Source organism: Heterodontus francisci, unplaced genomic scaffold (assembly GCF_036365525.1).
Source record: "Heterodontus francisci isolate sHetFra1 unplaced genomic scaffold, sHetFra1.hap1 HAP1_SCAFFOLD_228, whole genome shotgun sequence".
NCBI lineage: Eukaryota > Metazoa > Chordata > Chondrichthyes > Heterodontiformes > Heterodontidae > Heterodontus > Heterodontus francisci.
The window spans coordinates 1,751,896-1,771,127 of NW_027140510.1; positions in this window are offsets into that span (position 1 = coordinate 1,751,896).

The window sequence follows — 19,232 nt, forward strand, 5'->3', positions numbered from 1 at the left end:
TTGTAAGCAGTGTAGCTGGAAGCAGAACAATGCAAAGAGATATCTGAAGTGAATGGTTAAAACTGTGGTAGATAGATTTCAATGTCAGTAAAAAAGACTAGAACAGAGTACTTTATAAATGGTGAAAAGATAGAAACACTGGAGGTTCAAAGAGACTTGAGGGGTCCATGTCCATTTGAGTGCAGTGTAGATTTACCAGAATGATAACTGGACTCCAAGGGTTAAATTACAAGGTGATATTACACAAACTGGGAATAATTCCCTGGAATGTAGGAGGATCAAGGTGATTTGATCAAAGTTGTTGAGATATTAAGGGGAACTGATGGGGTCGTTTGCGAGAAACTATTTCGGCAGCTTTGGAATATATCAACAGGAGTAGGCCATTCAGCCCATCTAGCCTGCTCCGCCATTCAAGATGATCATGGCTGATCATCCACTTCAATGTGTTTTTCCCAGACTATCCTCTTACCCTTTATGTCATTGGTATTCAGCAATCTGTCAATCTCTGCTTTAAACATACTCAATGACTGAGCTTCCACAGCCCTCTGGGAGAGAGAATTCCTAAGATTCACAACCCTCTGAGTAATGACATTTCTCCTCATCTCTGTCCCAAGTGGCTTCCCCCTTATTTTGAAATTGTGTCCCCTGGTTCTAGACTCCTCAACCAGGAGAAACATCTTACCTACATCTACCCTGTCTATCTGTAACGTTACCCCAGGGTCTCCACACAGCCTGTCTTCCCGTCCCCCTGCTTCTAAAGTGTCTCAGGGTCTCCTGGCACTTTCTATCTCTCTGCTTCTGTCTCTATTCCTCACTATCTCTCTGTTCTCTCTCCATTTCTATCTCTCCCGATATCTCTGTTACTCTATCTCTGTTCCTCTCTCTCTGTTTATCACTCTCTCCCACCATGTTGGTTATCATTGGGGGTCGAGTTAAATCACAGACAAAATAAACACTTCACCTGTCTGCCCCGGAATAAATAGCAAAATGTGTGGATATTTTATGTCTGTATTCAGACAATTGTACAGCGAGCTCGCCACTGGTATCAGACCCACCGGCCGTCCATGTCTCCGTTTTAAAGACGTCTGCAAACGCGACATGAAATCGTGTGACATTGATCACAAGTCGTGGGAGTCAGTTGCCAGCATTCGCCAGAGCTGGCGGGCAGCCATAAAGACAGGGCTAAATTGTGGCGAGTCGAAGAGACTTAGTAGTTGGCAGGAAAAAAGACAGAGGCGCAAGGGGAGAGCCAACTGTGCAACAGCCCCGACAAACAAATTTCTCTGCAGCACCTGTGGAAGAGCCTGTCACTCCAGAATTGGCCTTTATAGCCACTCCAGGCGCTGCTTCACAAACCACTGACCACCTCCAGGCGCGTATCCATTATCTCTCGAGATAAGGAGGCCCAAAAGAAGAAGAAGAAGATATAACAGGATTGCAGGTATAACTGTAGTTATAGTATTCAGCTGAAAATTGATCAGTTACATTGTTATTTCAGTCCATATTTACAGTACACACGGTACCTTACTGTTGTAATCAAGTCATATAGTGTCTATTCATCCCACTGGGGCAAAATGTCACTGGCTCAACATTCTCACCAAATACTAAAGCATTCCACAATGCAAGACTCACAAATTCAACACAAGTTTCCTTTTCTGAGTCTCGCTGGTCTGTTCTGATTCTCTGAGGGATTACTGATGCTTATCCTCCACATGAGCAATCGTCCTAATCCCGTGTGCCTGTCCTGCTCCCAAACCCGGCATCCGCTTACATTAAGGCAAGTGATACAGGAGCGTCTCAGTGCCTGAGGCAGGTGAGTCTTGAGGCTGAGCCGGGCACAGTGAGTGACCCGGGTTAATCCGACACTCCAGGGACAGTTTAAACTGAACTGTACTCTGTATCTAACCCGTGCTGTACCTTCTCTGAGAGTGTTTGATGGGGCAGTGCAGACGAGGAGAGTTATTCCTTACCCATTTTAAATATAGAGAAGTGAATATCCAAAAGATTGTTTTAAGTGTGATGAGGGTTTCTGCCTCTACCATCCTTTAGAGTCAGAGAGAGATACAGCACTTATACAGGCCCTTCGGCCCACCCAGTCTCTGCCGGCCATCAACCACCCATTTTATACTAATCCTTTCAGGCAGTGAGTTCCAGACACCCACCAGCCACTGGGTGAAGAAACTATTGATGTGTTTCGTTCTGTTAAGTTTGATGTCAATGTTTCCCCAGGATGTTGACGCTGGGTGATTCAGCGATGGGATAATGCTTTGAATGTCAAGGGGAGGTGATTGGATTCTCTCTTGTTGCAGATGGTCATTGCCTGGCACTTGTGTGACGTGAATGTTACTTGTCACTGGTCGGCCCAAACCTGAATGTTGTCTGGGTCTTGGTGCATGTGGCTCTGGATTGCTTCATTATCTGAGGCAAAATACTGTGGATGCTGGAAATCTGGAAAGCATCGAGCTGAATCACTAACTCTGTTTCTCTCTCCACAGATGCTGCTTGACCTGCTCAGTATTTCCAGTATTTCTCTCCTGGGATCTCAGCTGAAGATGGTTGAGCCTCGGACACTACCCTGAGGAACTCCTGCAGTGATGTCCTGGGACTGAGATGATTGACCTCCAACAACCAAAACCATCTTCCTTTGTGCTCGGTATGTGTCCAACCAGCGGATTCCCACTGACTTCAGTTTTACTCGGGCTCCTCGATGTCACACTCGGTCAAACGCTGCCTTGATGTTAAGGTCAGTCTCTCTTCCCAGTAGCAGACAGGAGTGAATCGTTCCCTTTGACCCGTTGTACACTGAACAAGCTGTGCTTCTTCACAGCCTGATACAGGACTGTACACGGCCGATTAATGTAGCTCATCAAACACTCCCAGAGCAGGTTCAGCACAGCTTAGGAACAGAGTACAGTTCCTTCAACATTCTCTCTCTGTCTCTCCCTCCTGCGATCTCTGACACGAGGAGAGAGACAGAGGGAGAGAGGGTTAGATATGCAGACAGAGGGAGTGCTGCGGAGAGGGACAAGGTTGGAGAGAGAGAGATTGCGGGGTCGATTGAAAGGGAGAATGTAAGAGAAATTAATTTGATATAATCCTTCACTGCTGTGTGCACAAACATTTCAGAGCTAGGTATGGAGACAGAAACATCGGGAGACATCTCTGTCTCTCTCTCTGTCTCTCCATTTGTCTTTCCCTCTCTGTCTCTCCCACTCTCTCCATCTCTCTCCATCTCTCTCTGTCTCTCTCTCTGTCTCTCCATCTGTCTTTCCCTCTCTGTCTCGCCAACTCTCTCCTTCTCTCTCTGTCTGTCTCTCCATCTGTCTTTCCCTCTCTGTCTCTCCCACTCTCTCCATCTCTCTCCATCTCTCTCTGTCTCTCCATTTGTCTTTCCCTCTCTGTCTCTCCCACTCTCTCCATCTCTCTCCATCTCTCTCTGTCTCTCTCTCTGTCTCTCCATCTGTCTTTCCCTCTCTGTCTCGCCAACTCTCTCCTTCTCTCTCTGTCTGTCTCTCCATCTGTCTTTCCCTCTCTGTCTCTCCCACTCTCTCCATCTCTCTCCATCTCTCTCTGTCTCTCCATTTGTCTTTCCCTCTCTGTCTCTCCCACTCTCTCCATCTCTCTCCATCTCTCTCTGTCTCTCTCTGTCTCTCCATCTGTCTTTCCCTCTCTGTCTCGCCAACTCTCTCCTTCTCTCTCTGTCTGTCTCTCCATCTGTCTTTCCCTCTCTGTCTCTCCCTCTCTCTCCTTCTCTTTCTGTCTCTGCCTCTCTCTCTGTCTCTATCTCTGTTCGTCCATCTGTCTTTCCCTCTCTGTCTCTCCCTCTCTCTCCTTCTATCTCTGTCTCTCTCTCTCTCTCCTTCTATCTCTCTCTCTCTCTCTCTATCCCTCCATCTGTCCTTCCCTCCCTGTCACTCCATCTCTCTCCTTCGCTCTCTGTCCCTCACTTTGTCCCTCCATCAGTCTTTCCCTCTCTGACACTCCCTCTCTCTCCTTCTATCTCTGTATCTCTCTCTGTCCCTCCATCTGTTTTTCCCTCTGTCAGACCCATTCTCCTTCGCTGTCTCTCCCTCTCTCTCACTCTGTCCCTCCATCCGTCTTTCCCTCCCTGTCACTCCCTCGCTCTCCTATCTCTATCTTTCTCTCTGCCTTTCCATCTGTATTTCCCTCCCTATCACTCCCTCTCACTCGTTCCATCTCTGCCTCTCTCCCTGTCCCTCCATCTGTCTTCCCACACCCCACCCATCACCCCATCTCTCTCCTTCTATCTCTGTCTCTATCTCTCTATCCCTCCATCTGACCTTCCCTCCCTGTCACTCCCTCTCTCTCCTTCTCTCTCTGTCTCTCTCTCTGTCCCTCCATCTGTCTTTCCCTCCCTGACACTCCCTCTCTCTCCTTCTCTCTCTGTCTCTCTCTCTGTCCCTCCATCTGTCTTTCCCTCTCTGTCTCTCCCGCTCTCTCCCCCTCTCCGACGCTCCCGCTCTTCTCTTCCATCTCTGCCTCTCTCTCTCTCTGTCTCTCCATCTGTCTTTCCCTCTCTGTCTCTCCCGCTCTCTCCTTCCATCTCTGCCTCTCAGTCTCTCTGTCCATCCATCTGTCTTTACCTCTCTGTCTCTCCCTCTCTCTCCATCTATCTCTGTCTCTCTCTCTCTGTCTTTCCATATGTCTTTCCCTTCCTGTCACTCCCTCTCTCTCCTTCCATCTCTGCCTCTCTCTCTCTCTCTGTCCCTCCAACTGCCTTTCCCTCTCTGTCTCATCCACACTCTCCTTCTCTCTCTGTCTCTACCTCTCTCTCTGTCTCTCTGTCTATCTCTCTCTGTCCCTCCATCTGCCTTTCCCTCCCAGTCACTCCCTCTCTCTCCTTCTATCTCTTTCTCTCTCTCTGTCCCTCCATTTGTCTTTCCCTCTCTGTTGCTCCCTCTCTCTCCTTCTATCTCTGTCTCTCTCTCCGTTCCACCATTTGTCTTACCCTCTCTGTCACTCCCACTCTCCTTCTCTCTATCTCTCCCTCTCCCTCCTTCACTTTCTCACCGTCCCTCCATCTGTCTTTCCCCCCATGTCACTCCCTCTCTCTCCTTCTATCTCTGACCCTGTCTCTCTCCGTCCGTCTGTCCTTCCCTCCCTGTCTCTCCATCTTTCTCCTTCTCTCTTTGTCTCTCACTTTGTCCCTCCATCTGTCTTTCCCTCCCTGTCACTCCCTCTCTCCCCTTCTATCTCTGTCTTTCTCTCTGTCTCTCCATCTGTCTTTCCCTCCCCATCACTCCCTCTCTCTCCTTCCATCTCTGTCTCTCCATCTGTCTTTCCCTCCCTGTCACTCCCTCTCTCTCCTTCCATCTCTGCCTCTCTCTGTTTCTCTGTCTCTCCAACTGCCTTTCCCTCTCTGTTTCTCCCAATCTCTCCTTCTCTCTCTGTCTCTGCCTCTCTCTCTGTCTCTCTCTCTGTCCCTCCATCTGTCTTTCCCTCTCTGTCTCACCCTCTCTCTCCTTCTATCTCTGTCTCTCTCTCTCAATCCCTCCATCTGTCCATCTGTCCTTCCCTCCCTGACACTCCCTCTCTCTCCTTCTCTCTCTGTCCCTCCATCTGTCTTTCCCTCCCAGTCTCTCCCTCTCTCTCCTTCTATCACTGTCTCTCACTCTCTGTCTTTCCATCTGTCCTTCCCTCCCTGACACTCCCTCTCTCTCCTTCTCTCTCTGTCCCTCCATCTGTCTTTCCCTCCCAGTCTCTCCCTCTCTCTCCTTCCATCTCTGCCACAATCTCTCTCGCTCTGTCTCTCCAACTGCCTTTCCCTCTCTGTCTCTCCCTATCTCTCCTTCTCTCTTTGTCTCTGCCTCTCTCTCTGTCCCTCCATCTGTCTTTCCCTCTCTGTCTCCCCCTCTCTCTCCTTCTATCACTGTCTCTCTCACTGTCTTTCCATCTGTCCTTCCCTCCCTGTCACTCCCTCTCTCTCCTTCCATCTCTGCCTCTCCTTTTCTGTCTCTCCAACTGCCTTTCCCTCTCTGTCTCTCCCAATCTCTCCTTCTCTCTCTGTCTCTGCCTCTCTCTCTGTCCCTCCATCTGTCTTTCCCTCTCTGTCTCTCCCTCTCTCTCCTTCTATCTCTTTCTCTCTCTGTCAATCCCTCCATCTGTCCATCCGTCCTTCCCTGCCTGACACTCCCTCTCTCGCCTTCTCTCTCTGTCTCTCACTCTGTCCCTCCATCCGTCTTTCCCTCCCTGTCACTCCCTCGCTCTCCTTCCATCTCTGCACCTCTCTCTGTCTCTCCATCTGTCTTTCCATCTCTGTCTCTCCCTCTCTCTCCTTCTACCACTGTCTCTCTCTCTCTGTCTTTCCATCTGTCATTCCCTCCCTGTCACTACCTCTCTCTCCTTCCATCTCTGCCCCTCTCTCTCTCTCTGTCTCCAACTGCCTTTCCCTCTCTGTCTCTCCCTCTCTCTCCTTCTATCTCTGTCTCTCTCTCTCTATCTCTCCATCTCTCTTTCCCTCCCAGTCACTCCCTCTCACTCTTTCAATCTCTGTCTCTCCCTCTCTCCTTCTTTCACTGTCTCTCTCACTGTCTTTCCATCTGTCCTTCCCTCCCTGTCACTCCCTCTCTCTCCTTCCATCTCTGCCTCTCTCTCTTTCTCTGTCTCTCCAACTGCCTTTCCCTCTCTGTCTCTCCCAATCTTTCCTTCTCTCTCTGTCTCTGCCTCTCTCTCTGTCCCTCCATCTGTCTTTCCCTCCCTGTCTCTCCCTCTGTCTCCTTCCATCTCTGCACCTCTCTCTGTCTCTCCATCTGTCCTTCCCTCGCTGTCTCTCCCGCTCTCTCCCCCTCCCTGACGCTCCCGCCCTTCTCTTCCATCTCTGCCTCTCTCTCTCTGTATCTCCATCTGTCTTTCCCTCTCTGTCTCACCCTCTCTATCCTTCTATCTCTGTCTCTCTCTCTCAATCCCTCCAACTGTCCATCTGTCCATCCCTCCCAGTCTCTCCCTCTCTCTCCTTCTATCACTGTCTCTCACTCTCTGTCTTTCCATCTGTCCTTCCCTCCCTGACACTCCCTCTCTCTCCTTCTCTCTCTGTCCCTCCATTTGTCTTTCCCTCCCAGTCTCTCCCTTTCTCTCCTTCTATCACTGTCTCTCTCTCTCTGTCTTTCCATCTGTCTTTCCCTTCCTGACATTCCCTCTCTCTCCTTCCATCTCTGCCACAATCTCTCTCGGTCTGTCTCTCCAACTGCCTTTCCCTCTCTGTCTCTCCCAATCTCACCTTCTCTCTTTGTCTCTGCCTCTCTCTCCTTCTCTCTCTGTCTCTCTCCGTCAATCCCTTCATCTGTCCATCCGTCTTTCCCTCCCTGTCGCTCCCTCTCTCTCATTCTCTTTCTGTCTCTCTCTCTGTCCCTATATCTGTCTTTCCCTTCCTGACATTCCCTCTCTCTCCTTCCATCTCTGCCACATTCTCTCTCGCTCTGTCTCTCCAACTGCCTTTCCCTCATGTCTCTCCCAATCTCTCCTTCTCTCTTTGCCTCTGCCTCTCTCTCTGTCTCTCTCTCTCTGTCCCTCCATCTGTCTTTCCCTCTCTGTCTCCCCCTCTCTCTCCTTCTGTCACTGTCTCTCTCACTGTCTTTCCATCTGTCCTTCCCTCCCTGTCACTCCCTCTCTCTCCTTCCATCTCTGCCTCTCCTTTTCTGTCTCTCCAACTGCCTTTCCCTCTCTGTCTCTCCCAATCTCTCCTTCTCTCTCTGTCTCTGCCTCTCTCTCTGTCGCTCCATCTGTCTTTCCCTCTCTGTATCTCCCTCTCTGTCCTTCTATCTCTTTCTCTCTCTGTCAATCCCTCCATCTGTCCATCCGTCCTTCCCTGCCTGACACTCCCTCTCTCGCCTTCTCTCTCTGTCTCTCTCTCTGTCCATCCATCTGTCTTTCCATCTCTGTCTCTCCCTCTCTCTCCCTCTACCACTGTCTCTCTCTCTCTGTCTTTCCATCTGTCATTCCCTCCCTGTCACTCCCTCTCTCTCCTTCCATCTCTGCCCCTCTCTCTCTCTCTGTCTCCAACTGCCTTTCCCTCTCTGTCTCTCCCTCTCTCTCCTTCTATCTCTGTCTCTCTCTCTCTATCTCTCCATCTCTCTTTCCCTCCCAGTCACTCCCTCTCACTCTTTCAATCTCTGTCTCTCCCTCTCTCCTTCTCTCACTGTCTCTCTCACTGTCTTTCCATCTGTCCTTCCCTCCCTGTCACTCCCTCTCTCTCCTTCCATCTCTGCCTCTCTCTCTTTCTCGGTCTCTCCAACTGCCTTTCCCTCTCTGTCTCTCCCAATCTTTCCTTCTCTCTCTGTCTCTGCCTCTCTCTCTGTCCCTCCATCTGTCTTTCCCTCTCTGTCTCTCCCTCTCTCTCCTTCTATCTCTTTCTCTCTCTGTCAATCCCTCCATCAGTCCATCCGTCCTTCCCTGCCTGACACTCCCTCTCTCTCCTTCTCTCTCTGCCTCTCTCTCTGTCCATCCATCTGACTTTCCCTCCCTGTCTCTCCCTCTGTCTCCTTCCATCTCTGCACCTCTCTCTGTCTCTCCATCTGTCTTTCCCTCTCTGTCTCTCCCTCTCTCTCCTTCTTCCACTGTCTCCCACTCTCTGTCTTTCCATCTGTCATTCCCTCCCTGTCACTCCCTCTCTCTCCTTCCATCTCTGCCCCTCTCTCTCTCTCTGTCTCTCCCAATCTCTCCTTCTCTCTCTGTCTCTGCCTCTCTCTCTGTCTCTCTCTCTGTCCCTCCATCTGTCTTTCCCTCTCTGTCTCTCTCTCTCTATCTCTCCATCTCTCTTTCCCCCCCAGTCACTCCCTCTCTCTCCTTCAATCTCAGTCTCTCCCTCTCTCTCCTTCTATCACTGTCTCTCCATCTGTCTCTATCTGTCTTTCCCTCCCCATCACTCGCTCTCTCTACTACCATCTCTGCCTCTCTCGCTGTCTCTCCATCTGTCTTTCCCTCTCTGTCACTCCCTCTCTCTCCTTCCTTCTATGCCTCTCTCTCTCTCTCTGTCCCTCCATCTGCCTTTCCCTCTCTGTCTCTCCCAATCTCTCCTTCTCTCTCGTTCTCTGCCTATCTGTCTCTCTCTCTGTACCTCCATCTGCCTTTCCCTCTCTGTCTCTCCCTCTCTCTCCTTCTATCTCTGTCTCTCTCTCTCAATCCCTCCAGCTGTCCATCCGTCCTTCCCTCCCTGACACTCCCTCTCTCTCCTTCTCTCTCTGTCTCTCCAAATGCCTTTCCCTCTCTGTCTCTCCCAAACTGTCCTCTCTCTCTCTGCCTCTCTCTCTGTCCCTCCATCTGTCTTTGCCTCTCTGTCTAACCCTCTCTCTCCTTCTATCTCTGTCTCTCTCTCTCTCTATCTCTCCATCTCTCTTTCCCTCCCAGTCACTCCCTCTCTCTCCTTCTATCACTGTCTCTCCCTCTCTGTCTTTCTATCTGTCTTTCCCTCCCTGTCACTCCCCCATCTCCTTCCATCTCTGCCCCTCTCTCTTTCTCTCTGTCTCTCCAACTGCCTTTCCCTCTCTGTCTCTCCCAATCTCTCCTTCTCTCTCTCTCTCTCTCTGTCTCTCTCTCTGTCCCTCCATCTGTCTTTCCCTCTCTGTCTCTCCCTCTCTCTCCTTCTGTCTCTGTCTCTCTCTCTCTCCATCCCTCCATCTGTCCTTCCTTCACTGTCACTCCATCTCTCTCCTCTCTCTGTCTCTCACTCTGTCCCTCCATCTGTCCTTCCCTCACTGTCACTCCATCTCTCAACTCTCTCTTTCTCTCAATCTGCCCCTCCATCTGTCTATCCCTCTCTGTCACTCCCTCCCTCTCCTTCTCACTCTGTCTCTCTCTCTGCTATCACTGACACTGGGAGAGAGACAGAGGGACGGAGGGTTAGATATGAAGGCATAGAGAGGGCCGTAGAGAGGGACAAACTTGGAGAGAGAGCGAGATTGTTGAGTTGGATGAAGAGGATAATGTAAGATATATTAACTTGATTTAATCTTTCACTGCTGTGTGCACAAACATATTTGAGATAGGTATGGAGAGAAAAAAAACATCGGGAGAGGGAGGAATGCAGATGAAGTTGGGGCCCAGGCGGATACTTTTGATGATCCAGAAGGAATAGCCTCCATTTTAAATATTCAGCCAGCTATTCCACTGTGGGAACCATCACACCCTCATGATATTGTTTGTGGAAATTTCATGCTGGCTTATTGGTCAATTTTTAAACCTGTGATTGATAGATTCTTGTTAACCAAAGGTATTAAGAGATAAGGGGCAAAGGTGGGATATATGGTGTAAGTTAAATGACACATCTGCCCTGATATCACTGAATGCTGGAACAGGGTCGAGGGGTTTAATTGCCTCCTCATCTTCCTATGTCTGATGTTAAATATCCTTCTTTCACTCTCAGACACCCTGTCTGTCTGTGTCTCCCTCTATTTCTCTCTTTCTCTCTCTCTCTCTGTCTGTTTCGGACAGTGTAGAGTGAGATTCACTCTGTATCCACCCCATGATGTTCCTGTCCTGGGAGTGTTGGACGGGACAGTGTAGAAGGAGCATTACTCTGTATCTAATCCATGCTGTCCCTGTCTGAGGAATGTTGATGGGAGAGTGCAAACAGAGAGGTCTGGGACCAGGGTCCTCATGGGGAGGACTTAATGGTGCCTCCTAATTGACCAGTTAGCAATATTGGTGCTCCAGGGATGAAAGGGACATTGGCTGAGTGGATACGACATTGGCTGAGAGAGTGGACAATGGTTGTTTCAGACTGGAGGGAGGTATACAGTGGAGGTTTATATTAGGACCACTGATCTTTTTGATATATACTAATGACTTGGACTTGTGTTTACAGGGCATAACTTCGTTTGCCAATGTTTGTGACATCTGCAATGTAATAAACCGGGAAGGGACTAGTAGCAGACTTCAGGAGGAGAGAGGCAGTCTGGTGAAATGGAACACACAAGAACAAATGAATTAGGAGCAGGAGTAGGCCATTCGGCCCCTCGAGCCTGCTCTGCCATTCAATGGCTGATCTGATTGTGAACTCAACTCCACTTTCCTGTCTGTGTCCCATAACCCTTGACTCCCTAATTGATCAAAAATCTATCTAACTCAGCCTTGAATATATTCAATGATCCAGCCTCCACTGGTCTCTGGGGAAGAGAATTCCACAGACTGACCCCCCTCTGAGAGAAACACATTTCTGCTCAGCTCAGTTTTAAATGGGACGTCCCTAATTTTTAAACTGTGTCCCCTAGTTCTAGTCTCCCCAACAAGGGGAAACATCCTCTCAGCATCCACCCTGTCCAGTCCCCTCGGGACCTGCGATGTTTCACTCAGATCACCTCTCATTCTTCTAAACTCCAGTGGGTATAGACCCAACCTGTTCAAAGTTTCCTCATAAGATAACCCCTTCATCCCAGGAATCAGCCCAGTGAACCTTCTCTGAACTACTTCGAATGCAATTATATAATTTCTTCAGTAAGGAGGCCAAAAGTGTCCACATTCCTGCAGACGTCGTCTAACTTATGCCCTGTACAGCTGTAACAACACTTCCCTACTTTCATATTCTATTCACCTTGCAATAAACAACAACATTCCATTTGCCTTCCTAATCACTCGCTGTAGCTACACGGTAACATTTTGTGATTCATGTACCAGGACACCCAGATCCCTCTGTACCGTACAGTTCTGCAGTCTCTCTCCATTTCAATAATATACTGATTTTTATTCTTCCTGCTAAAGTGGACAAGCTCACATTTTCCCACATTGTACTCCATCTGACAATGTTTTGCTCACTCACTTAACCTCTGGAAATCTCTTTCTCGACACTTTATGTCCTCTTGACAGCTTACTATCCAACCTATCATTGGACAGACACAGGGCAGGTTAACTTCAATGCTGAGAAATGTGAAGTGATGCATTTTGGAAGGAAGACTGAGTGATATAAACTAAATGGTACAATGTGAGAATGGGTGACAGGACAGAGAGATCTGGGATTTCATCAATGTTCCCTGTTCTACCCAAAAGCTCAATTTGGCGCTTGGAATCTGTGAGTTGAATTTAGCTTCATCCTGAAAAGTGTTAGTAAACGTGTTGGGAAATGTGTCAAAAGCTGTTTCCATTCAGACATTCCTGCATTGTGGAAGTGTGAGCTGTCTTTGCAGAGACAGGAAATAGAGTTGTTTGAATGGACCTGCAGGTTTTAGTTGATGCAATAAGGTGAGAATTTGAATTGTGTCCCTTCCAGATACACAGAATTGAAGGTATTTACAGAACACCACATGAAGTAGTTTACCAATGTCTGACAAACTTCAAAGACTTCAAACACATGGAAGAAGAGGAGAAGGGAACAATATACAAAACCTCAGTCAGTCAGACAACAGCAGGAGGAAAATGAATCTCTTTTTTTGGGTTTTAATTTGAAGGCCTGAGCTGATGATTGAAAAAGTAGGAGTTCAAATCCCACGCTGGGCTGTTGTGAATTTGAATTTTGTTTTTTCTAAAAATAAACATAAATCTGGAATTAAAAAACCTCAGGTACTGCCTGTGTGGAGTTTGCAAGTTCTCCCTGTGTCTGCGTGGGTTTTCTCCGGGTGCTCCGGTTTCCTCCCACAAGCCAAAAGACTTGCAGGTTGATAGGTAAATTGGCCATTATAAATTGTCACTAGTGTAGGTAGGTGGTAGGGAAATATAGGGACAGGTGGGGATGTTTGGTAGGAATATGGGATTAGCGTAGGATTAGTATAAATGGGTGGTTGATGTTCTGCAACGACTCGGTGGGCCGAAGGGCCTGTTTCAGTGCTGTATCTCTAATCTAAGAATGTAACATACCCAAGTTTACCAATGACACAAAAATAGGCAGCATTGTAAGCAGTGTAACCGGAAGCAGAACATTACAAAGAGATATTAATATCTTAAATAAATGGGCAAAACTGTGGTAGTTAGATTTCCATGTCAGGAAAAAAGACTAGAACAGAGTACTTTATAAATGGTGAAAAGATAGAAACACTGGAGGTCCAAAGAGACTTTGGGGGGGTCCGTGTCCATTTGAGTGCAGTGTAGATTTACCAGAATGATAACTGGACTCCAAGGGTTAAATTACGAGGTGATATTACACAAACTAGGGATTTATTGCCTGGAATTTAGGAGGATCAAGGTGATTTGTTCAAAGGTGTTGAGATATTAAGGGGAACTGATGGGGTAGTTTGGGAGAAACTATTTCAGCAGCTTGGGAACATAGGAACAGGAGTAGGCCATTCAGCCCATCGAGCCTGTTCCGCCATTCAATACGATCATGGCTGATCATCCACTTCAATGCCTTTTTCCCAGCCTAAGTTTCCACAGCCCTCTGGGATAGAGAATTCCAAAGATTCACAACCCTCTGAGCAAAGACATTTCTCCCCATCTCTGACCTAAGTGGCTTCCCCCTTATTTTGAAATAGTGTCCCCTGGTTCTAGACTCCCGAACCAAAGGAGACATCTTACCTGCATCTAACCTGTCTATCCCTTTAAGTATTTCGTATGTTTCAATAAGATCACCTCTCATTCTTCTAAACTCCAATGAGTTTAGGCCCAACCTGTTCAACCATTCCTCATAAGACAACCCCTTCATCCCAGGAATCAGCCGAGTGAACCTTCTCTGAACTGGTTCCAATGCATCCAGGCCTGACCATTTATCCACTTTGAAAGTTGCCGAACACCTTAATATTTCCCTCTCACTCTGTTTATCCCATCCAATATTTCACACTCCTCCTCTTTAACTACAATATCTGCATTGTTCCCCCTCTTTTATAAAGATGGAGACAAAGTATTCATTAAGAACCGTGCCCACATCTCCCACCTCCACACACACATTCCCTTTTTGGTCCCTAATACTCTATCCTTAATTATCCTCTTGCTCTTCATGTATTTATAAAACATCTTTGTGATTTCTTTGTTTTAATGGTAATATTATTTTCCGGCCATTTCTTTGCTCTCCTAATTTGATTTTTAATTTCACCCTTGTACTTTCTACACTCATCTCGGCCTCTGTGGTATTGAGCTCTCGGTATCCGACATAAGCTTCCCTCTTGTGCCTTATTGTACCCGGTTTGATCCTTGACATCCAAGGAGCTCTAGATTTCGGAGTACCACCCTGTTTGTCTTTGTGTGAACATATTTGACATATACCCACAATACAGGACTGGGCAGATAATGGGGATTGTTACTGAGGTTGTGTTTGGGGATTTTTACTGACATCAGTGTGGATTTTAAAGTGTGTCTCCCCTTCCCTCACATCTAAAGTCTCTCAGTGTTGTTGTTGTGTGTTGACAGCTTTTCCAGTGTCCAGTCCCTTTCAACTTTTAATAAAATCTGTGGAACACAAAGAAATGTAAAGTTTCTCCCACAAGCTGTTTTGTCCTCCCTCTTTCACTGTCTTTCTCTGTCACTGCCCTATCTCTCTCTCTGTCTCTCTCAGGACTGGGCAGACACTGGGGATTGTTACTGAGGTTCTGTTGGTCATTTTTACTGACATCCGTGTGGATTGTAAAATCTGTCTGTGTGTGTGTCTATGTCTGTGTGTGTGTCTCTGTCTGTCCCTTTATGGATGTGTCTGTGTGTGTCTGGATGTGTGTGTGTGTGTCTGTGTGTGTGTGTGTCTCTGTCTGTCCCTTTATGGATGTGTCTGTGTGTGTCTGGATGTGTGTGTGTGAGAGAGAGATAATCAGGGTCACCTCACTCCATCTCCATCTCTCCTCCTCTCTCTGTTTCTCCTTCTCTCTCCCTCTCTCAATCCGCCTCTCTCATAGAAACATAGAAAATAGGAGCAGGAGCAGGCCATTCGGCCCTTTGGGCCTGCTCCGTCATTCAATAAAGATCATGACCGATGGTCTAATTCAGTACCCTGTTCCCACTTTCTCCCCATACCCCTTGATCCCTTTGACATTTAGAAATATATCTCTCGCCTCCATGAATATATTTAATGACTTGGCCTCCACTGCCTTCTGCGGTAGAGAATTCCACAGGTTCACCACCCTCTACCCCATCCATCTCTCCCCCTCTATCTCCGTCTCCACCCTCTATCTCCCACTCCCCTTCTATCTCACTCTCCACCTCTATCTCACTCTTCCCCTCTATCTCACTCTCCCCCTCTATCTCACTCTCCCCCTCTATCTCACACACCCCCTCTCTCTCACACACCCCCTCTATCTCACACACCCCCTCTCTCTCACACACCCCCTCTATCTCACACACCCCCTCTATCTCACACACACCTTCTATCTCACTCTCCACCTCTATCTCACACACCCACTCTATCTCAGACACCCCCTCTATCTCAGACACCCCCTCTATCTCAGACACCCCCTCTATCTCACACACCCCCTCTTTCTCCCTCTCCCCCTCTATCTCCCTCTCCCCCTCTATCTCCCTCTCCCCCTCTATCACACACCCCCTCTATCTCACACACCCCCTCTATCTCACACACCCCTTCTATCTCAGACACCCCCTCTATCTCACACACACCCTCTATCTCACACACCCCCTCTATCTCACTCTTCCCCTCTATCTCACTCTTCCCCTCTATCTCACTCTCCCCCTCTATCTCCCTCTCCCCCTCTTTCTCCCTCTCCCCCTCTTTCTCCCTCTCCCCCTCTATCTCACACACCCCCTCAATCTCACACACCCCCTCGATCTCACACACCCCCTCTCTCTCACACACCCCCTCTATCTCACACACCCCTCTATCTCACACACCCCCTCTTTCTCACACACTCCCTCTTTCTCACACACCCCCTCTTTCTCACACACTCCCTCTATCTCACACACCCCCTCTATCACACACCTCCTGTATCTCACTCTCCCCCTCTATCTGTCTCTCCCCCCTCTATCTGTCTCCCCCCCTCTATCTGTCTCTCCCCCCTCTATCTGTCTCTCCCTCTCTATCTCCCTCTCCCCCTCTATCTCCCTCTCCCCCTCACACTCCCTCTCCCCCTCTCTCCCCTTCTCCCTAACTCTCACTCCATCTGTCTTTCCCTCTCTCTGTCTGTCTATCTCTCTCCTCTCTCTCTCTGTCCCTCCATTTGTCTTTCCCTCTGTCACTCCCTCTCTCTCCTTCTATCTCTGCCTCTCACTCTTTATCCCTCCATCTGTCCTTCCGTCCCTGTCACTCCATCTCTCTCCTTCTATCTCTGTCTCTCTCTCTCCATCTGTCTTTCCCTTTCTCTCACTCCCTCTCTCTCCTTCCATCTCTGCCTCTCTCTGTCTCTCCATCTCTTTCCCTCTCTGTCACTCCCTCTATGTCCTTCTATCGCTCTCTTCTCTCTATCCCTCCATCTGTCCTTCCCTCCCTGTCACTCCATCTCTCTCCTATCTCTGTCTTTCTCTCTGTCTTTCCATCTGTGTTTCCCTCCCTATCACTCCTTCTCACTCGTTCCATCTCTGCCTCTCTCCCTGTCCCTCCATCTGTCTTCCCACACCCCACCCATCACTCCATCTCTCTCCTTCTATCTCTGTCTCTATCTCTCTATCCCTCCATCTGTCCTTCCCTCCCTCTCTCTCCTTCTCTCTCTCTGTCTCTCTGTCCCTCCATCTGTCTTTCCTTCTCTGTCTCTCCCGCTCACTCCTTCCATCTCTGCCTCTCTCTCTCTCTGTCTCTCCCTCTCTCTCCATCTATCTCTGTCTCTCTCTCTCTGTCTTTCCATATGTCTTTCCTTCTCTGTCACTCCCTCTCTCTCCTTCCATCTCTGCCTCTCTCTCTCTCTCTCCAACTGCCTTTCCCTCTCTGTCTCACCCACACTCTCCATCTCTCTCTCTCTCTCTGCCTCTCTCTCTGCCTCTCTCTCTGTCTCTCTCTCTCTCTGTCCCTCCATCTGTCTTTCCCTCTCTGTTGCTCCCTCCCTCTCCTTCTATCTCTGTCTCTCTCTCTCCATCTGTCTTTCCCTTTCTCTCACTCCCTCTCTCTCCTTCCATCTCTGCCTCTCTCTGTCTCTCCATCTCTTTCCCTCTCTGTCACTCCCTCTATGTCCTTCTATCGCTCTCTTCTCTCTATCCCACCATTTGTCTTTCCCTCCCAGTCACTCCCACTCTCCTTCTCTCTGTCTCTCCCTCTCCTCGATCTCACTCTCTCCCTCTATCTTACCGTCTCTCTCTATCTCCCTCTCCCCCTCTATCTCCCTCTCCCCCTCGATCTCACCCTCCCCCTCGATCTCACTCTCCCCCTCGATCTCACTCTCCCCCTCGATCTCACTTTCCCCCTCGATCTGCCTCTCCCCCTCGATCTGCCTCTCCCCCTCTATCTCACACTCCCCCTCTATCTCCCTCTCCCCCTCTATCTCCCTCTCCCCCTCGATCTCACTCTCCCCCTCTATCTCACACTCCCCCTCTATCTCACTCTCCCCCTCGATCTCCCTCTCCCTCTCTCTCTGTCTCTCTCACTGCCTCTCTCTCTACCTCTTCCTGTCTCTCTCTCTCTGTTTCTCTCTCTCTTTGTGTCTCTCTGTCTGTTGCTCTCTCTCTCTCTCTCTCCTCTCTCTCTCTGTCCATGACTCTGTTTGTGTCTCTCTCACACCATTGCTCTCTCTCTGCCTCTGTCTCTCTGCCTCTCACTGTCTCTATCTCTCTCTCTGTGTCTCAGTTTCTCCAATCTCTCACCATAGGACAGTCCAGTCATCCCGGGAACAAGTCTGGTGAACCTTCATTGCACTCCCTCTCTGGCAATAATATCCTTCCTAAGGTAAGGGGACCAAAACTGCACACAGTACTCCAGGTGTGGTCTAACCAAGGTTCTATGTGATTGAAGCAAGACTTCACTACTCCTGTACTCAAATCCTCTTGTGATAAAGACTAACATCCCATTAGCCTTCTGAATTGCATTCTGCACCTGCATGTTAGTTTTCAGTGACTTATTGACGGGGACACCCAGGTCGCTTTGTACATCTACGCTTTCTAATCTCTTACCATTTAATAAATACTCAATTCCACCATCCCGGGTGTGATCAGATACTCTGTCCCTTCGTAAACCATTTCCTGTCCCACCAACAGCTTGTGCCACTGCCCTATTTATCGGTGTGTTTTCCCCTTCTGATGATGTTGAATTTGTTAGTGGCTTTTCTCCGGCTGAAGTTGTTGTATTTGTTAGGTTTTTTTATCCTTGGGAAGCTGTTCTTTTCCTGTTGAAATTGTTGCATTTGTTGGTGTTTTTTTCTCCTGTTGAGGTTGTTGTTGCATTTGTTAGTGTTTTTTTTCTCATGTTGAGGTTGTTGTTGCATTTGTTGGTGTTTTTTCTCCTGTTGAGGTTGTTGTTGCATTTGTTAGTGTTTTTTTCTCATGTTGAGGTTGTTGTTGCATTTGTTGGTGTTTTTTTTCTCATGTTGAGGTTGTTGTTGCATTTGTTGGTGGTTTTTCTCCTGTTGAGGTTGTTGTTGCATTTGTTGGTGTTTTTCCTCCTGTTGAGGTTGTTGTTGCATTTGTCGGTGGTTTTTTTCTCATGTTGAAGTTGTTGTTGCATTTGTTAGTGTTTTTTCTCCTGTTGAGGTTGTTGTTGCATTTGTCGGTGGTTTTTTCTCCTGTTGAAGTTGTTGTTGCATTTGTTGGTGTTTTTCCTCCTGTTGAGGTTGTTGTTGCATTTGTTGGTGGTTTTTTCTCCCGTTGAGGTTGTTGTTGCATTTGTTGGTGTTTTTCCTCCTGTTGAGGTTGTTGTTGCATTTGTCAGTGGTTTTTTTTCTCCTGTTGAGGTTGTTGTTGCATTTGTTGGTGTTTTTCCTCCTGTTGAGGTTGTTGCGGAATTGATTTGAAAAACACGTTTGCTAACACTTTTCGGGATGAGAAGCTACATTCAACTGAACCCCAGGACCCGTTTCTCTGTCACGTTTAAAGCACTAACCTTGCATTAGTGAGGAGTCAGTCTCTGAAATAAATGTCCCAGTGCTGCTGTAACATAAAATGGCCACCGTGAACAAAACTAAAATGGCTGACTGATGTTCTGAGAGAGGAGGGAACGAGAGACAGACAGACAGACAGAAAGAAAGACAATCTGTAACCTCATGGCCCGGCATATCCCCCACTCTACCATTACCATCAAGCCAGGAGACCAACCCCGGTTCAGTGAAGTGTGCAGGAGGGCATGCCAGGAGCAGCACCAGGCATACCTCAAAATGAGGTGTCAACCTGGTGAAGCTACAACCCAGGACTATCTGCGTGCCAAACTGCGTAAGCAGCATGCGATAGACAGAGCTAAGTGATCCCATAACCAACGGATCAGATCTAAGCTCTGCAATCCTGCC